We start from the raw sequence: 5,392 nt of genomic DNA, 5'->3' as shown, positions 1-5,392 counted from the left end.
CCTCCGCTGCCTCCCGGAGGTTTGGGGGAACGCGCTCTGATGAGGAGCGCGGCTCCCCGAGTGCCACAGCCGTGAGCTCTCTGCTCCCCAAAGACCTTCGTAATCTTCTGCCTGGTTGTGAAATTTCCAGTCACAGAATCACAGAAGTCTGGCAGTGATTTACTTGTGAGAGCCTCCTAGAACGAGCAGCACCTGGTGCAGTTGGTGGTGGTGGCACACATCGGTGCTTCTCCACATCAACGTGCACAGAGTCATCTGCTGAGGGCCCCAAGAGACTCACATGCAGGGAAAAGGACTGGCTCATCCCAAAAGAACAGTGTCATAGAATCACAGAATCATAGAATCAACCTGGTTGGAAGAGACCTCAAAGATGATCAAGTCCAACCTGGTTACCAGACCATGGCACTAAGTGCCACATCCAGTCTCAGCTTGAAAACCTCCAGGGATGGGGAATCCACCACCTCCTGGGCAGCACATTCCAATGCCTGAGCACTCTCTCTGTAAAAAATCTCTTCCTAATATCCAACCTAAACCTCCCCTGGCAGAGCTTGAATCTCTGTCCTCTTGTCCTGCTGCTGGTTGCCTGGGAGAAGAGACCAACCCCCACCTGACTCCAACCTCCTTTCAGGTACTTGTAGAAGTCATGAAATTCACTTGGAGCCTTTAGCAGTTCTCCGTCACTCAGATTTCTACTTTCCCATGAGTGTGGCTCCAGGAGAGCTGCCTTTGGGGATGGTTGACACATGCAGTTATGTTTCATTCAGTGTATCTCTACAGATGACATCCAGCAGTCATCAGCCATACCTGACCTTCCACATTTAGCAGACTCAAGGCTGAAGGTCCCCAGCTCCAAGGCTCCTCTGAGCCAAAGACTCTTGTTCAGTCAACATCATTCTCCATTTCCTGAAGCCATACATCAGAAGAGGTAGGATATAGTCTAGGTTCCTTGTCCTTCTTCCACTGTACCTCAAGTGACAGTTTATGATGTCTGTTAAAACTGCAAATGATGCCCTGGGATCAGACCATGCACTGATTTGAGTCTCTAGTCTTTCTGAAGTCTTGCCTGCTTCCATAACATCATTTTGGCCTGTATTTGTTATACATTATTTTCTTCTGGTTCCCCATTGTTGGCATTCTCTGCTCTTGCTGAGTGAGCCTGAACTTCCCCAGTCTTTATTTGCATTCCCTGCATGTATTTGGTGTGAGGGGCTAGTTTATAGACATCTGCAACTTCTGCCACATTTTTTTGCTTGGCATATTCCTGATCATTCAATGTGTTTTGTGATCTGTTAGAATTGGTGAAGAGATTCATACTGGTGTTAGGGACTGTTCTCTGAAAGCCTGTGTTATGGTTTTTATTGCTATTCTAAAACAACTGGGTTTGAAAAAACTGGTTTGCTTTTCAAGCATGATTTTAAATGAAAAGAACATTATTGTATGCCAGCAGTTAGACATTTGTTTAAGTCACACAGGTCTCTGGAACTGGGACCTGTGCAGAGATACCTGGGCAAAGATACAAGAAATCTCTCATCTGGTAGTTCTTCTGGCAATGAAATATGACTTTTAAGTTATGTCAGTCAAGTGAAGCAATTGAAGCAATTCTGTCAGTCAGTTCTTATGAATCCACAGTCATAAATGCTTTAGCACTGATGTAAAATTTTAATAAACCAAGTATATTTGCATACTTTCAGAGTTGGAGAATGTGTATAGGCAACACCAGAAAGAACTGGCCTTTTGAATATTGGTTAGTGATTTCAAATACCCTGAGTTCATTACAACAGTCAGCATTTCATCTGGGATTCACTGACCAGTGAAAATAGTAGAGATAAGCAAAGTAAAGACACTGTGATTAATTAGCAAATATATGTGGCATTTCGTATTTCTGAAAAAAAATCCTGACATTTTCATAGGTGACTTTGGGATTATATATTATATAACCACGAGGCTTACTTAATGAAGGAATGTAATCTAAAGTGAAATTCTTTGATGTACCTGTATCTTTCAAACTGGCATTCAGTACCCATATCCTCATGAACACTGGCTTTTAGTGCATTATAAAATATCATTCCCTTGAGAAATGGGTATAGTTTCTCCTTTGAAGAAGGTGTTGCACAGCATGGATTAGCACTCTGTTGCACAGCTGCTGGGCTCTGAGCTCTGTAGACTTGGTCCCATGGTAAGTGGTGAGAGATCTTGCTGAAGCCACTGAGTTATATACCTATGAGTCAAACTCGTTAATCCCACTGCTCTGCCTTGAGCTGTGTCCTGGGAAAAGCCAGCACTATTTTCACACCCCTATGAGATTACTATGCATATAATTGTCTTCTATTTCAGTGCTGCTGCAAACGGTTGCAGAACTGGGCTGGCCAGCAGTGCCTCTATTTACTCAGGTTAATCAGAAGGTCAGAGATAAACTCACAGGTTTCATATGAGCTCCATGTTGATGGAGGCCACAGAGGCCTCCTGGAGCCAGGATGGCATCTGCATTCACACTTATTTCAGGCAGTACTGATATTGAAACATTGCTGATTCACGTGAGGAAACAGTGAGACTTTGGCCTTAGAAGAGGTAGAGATTCCCAGCAGAAAGTAGTGCTGTTTACTTGCACAGTCTTTCTGGCCACTCTGAATGGGGAGATGGCCATCATGCCTTAAACCACAACAGACTCCTTCCAGGGAACTCTGCTCTATCTAAAAGTTCAATTTCTCTCTCCCAAGTTCACATCTGAATTTTCCATATCTCATTACCCTTTGCACAATTCTTTGTAAACAGTGACTATGCCTTTTAAACTGTGTTGTGAAATTTCATTTTCTAGTTCTTGTCTAGTTGTGATATGGCACTGTTGCTGTACCTACTTCGACAGTGGTTTGCTGTGCCTGAGAAAGGGGATGCAGATGTATAAGACTTTGGCAGTGAACAGTACAGAGAATGGTGTTGGTAAAGCTTAGATCAAGGACTTTGTGGTGACAGGACCACAAATATTGGTATGGGTGCTATAGAGGAGTGCATGTAGTGACAATTCCATGTCTTCTGTGTAGGAATGTGTTTTTCATTATAGGTACTAGGGATTTAATCCCTGCAATCCCTGCTTTTTGTGTATCAACATTTTCAGCTGATTTTCCCTCATCCTTCTCTAGATTATACAACTCACTTCCTTAAATTCTTTCTTACAGTCTATGTTTTCATGCCCTCTGATTATTTGAATTTCTCTTCTCTAGACTTTCTCCAGTTAGTGAACATCTTTCTTGAGCTCAAAATTGATCCCACTATTCCAGCTGAAGCTTCACTAAGGCTGAATAAAGTGGAAGGATTACTTCAGGTACCTCATGATGCTGCCTAGTATCGCATTTAGCTGTCTCATAACAACATAATGTTATTGACTTATGCTCTGCTGTGACCCACCATAATCCCTGTATCTCCTTCTGGAAAAGGTTTGTATTTGCACAGCTGATTATTCTTTCCTGTCTGCTGCATCTTTCAAGTCTCCCTTCTGTTTGCTTTAGGCAGTACCCTGAATTTACCACAGAATTGCTTTGAATACTAATTTGTATTTGCAGTCCCTCCTGCTTAATGCCACTTGGAAGTACAATAAGCATCCTCTCTATTCCATAATCTCAGTCATCAGTGAAAATATGAAGGACCTCAAGTGATGTAATTTCCCATTTTCACAGTGTTTACTAGTAGCTACTCTCTGAGAGAAGTTGGTGATTCACGTCTCAGAAGATTGATCTAGACCATGTTTCCACATTTTATTTGTGAGGATATCACTAGACTATGTTAAGAGCATCTCTGTGATTCCTATTGATCTCCACAGCTGCTGTAGAGTTATACATGGATCTAGGTTCTTTGAATTAAAATTGTCCTTTTCTATCTGTAACTGCGACTCTCTGCAATAATGATAGTAAAAGTAATAAATTAGAGTAATAGAATAGCTCATTTTTTCTTTTTTTTTTTTTTCTTTTTTTTTCTTTTTTTTTTTTTTAGGAAAGAAATAGGTTGATTCATCTTGCACGTTAAGACCAGCGAGGATATGTCTACTACCTATGCCATATTGTCTAACCTCCCATTATAATCCACAAGCATCTAGTCAGTTGAGTCTAGAAAGTCAGTGCAGTCTAGAAAGCTATTCAGCTCACCCAGAGGTATACACTAATGTCTAGCCAGGTGAGTTGACTCTAAACTCAGTCATCTCACCTAGATTTCCACCAAGTGCAGCAGAAGTTAGACATAGGCCTGACTGTGGGTGCCTTGGTCCATGAGCCAAATCCTGCCTGCTAAATTCTGTGTAACACACAGGATAATATGCTGTCTTTCCTATATTTTGGTTGTGTTTTGGTACACATTTTTAGGGTGCAGAAGAGAACCAGGGTTTATCCTTTCAGAGAAGGATAATATTTGCAGTGCAAATAAGAGTAATGCTGCAACACTGTAATTTGTTATTGTTGATCTCAGTAACTACTTAGAGTTGATCTGTCATGTGAAAAGAATAGTGAGTCTTCCTAACTGACCTATGAGATCATCTTAAATTACTAATGTTGCTTACATTTATAGCAATTGGGCATTATCCTGTAAAAAAACAGGAGACTGAGGAGGAAAATAAAGTAGAGACAAAAGTAGGAAAAAAATGAGAGACATGCACCAGCAACACTTAAAAATTGTTTCCCTTATCACCTGATTTCCTTTCAAAACATCACATACATGAGAGAGAGGTTTGGATACTGGTATGAGAGAACACAAATGGGGAAGGATTTTTGGCACAGATGTACCAAAAGTCTTGTTTGGGAAACAGCTTACCAAATAATTTGCTTTTTCAGAGATATTCACAACCATCAGCCCAAGTAGAGAAAAAGACCAGGAACATGTGAGAATCCAACTGAAATAAGCAGGCAGTGAAAAGAAAGAATGAAGAGTAGCATCTTCTGGTCCCTCTTTGACATGACTCTCTGCTCCTGTGTCTCATTCTGGAGCTGAAGGTCTATGGGATCTTTTTAGACTGGGATGCCAGGGAGACCTGAAGGCAGTTTCCCTGGCTGTGTGGACCTACACAAAGAGTCTCTGATACCACACTCATCCTGGTAGTCAAGTGCTCCAGCCTCATTTGTTAGCTTGTGAGGAGCATGGCTATTAACCCAAGCTGTGAAAATCAGGAGATTATTTCTGCTTTTCTGGCTCTCTTCTTGCAGGGCTGGCCCAGGCCAGCTGTGCCCAGCAGGAAGAGCAGCAGTAAGTGAGCTCCACCTAAAGGCTCAGCCTCAGTCCCATCACTCTCCCAGAAACGGAGGAGGGATTCAAAGGGATTTCATCATCAGCCTCACGCTGTGTGCTCCACCTCCAGGGAAAAGCGTGGATTACTCAGCAAAATACAGGAGCAGTCAGTAATGCTCTTTGCCTC

The sequence above is a fragment of the Acanthisitta chloris genome, unplaced genomic scaffold (assembly GCF_000695815.1).
Source record: "Acanthisitta chloris isolate BGI_N310 unplaced genomic scaffold, ASM69581v1 scaffold26544, whole genome shotgun sequence".
NCBI classification, from domain to species: Eukaryota; Metazoa; Chordata; class Aves; order Passeriformes; family Acanthisittidae; genus Acanthisitta; species Acanthisitta chloris.
This window is presented reverse-complemented; position numbering follows the sequence as displayed.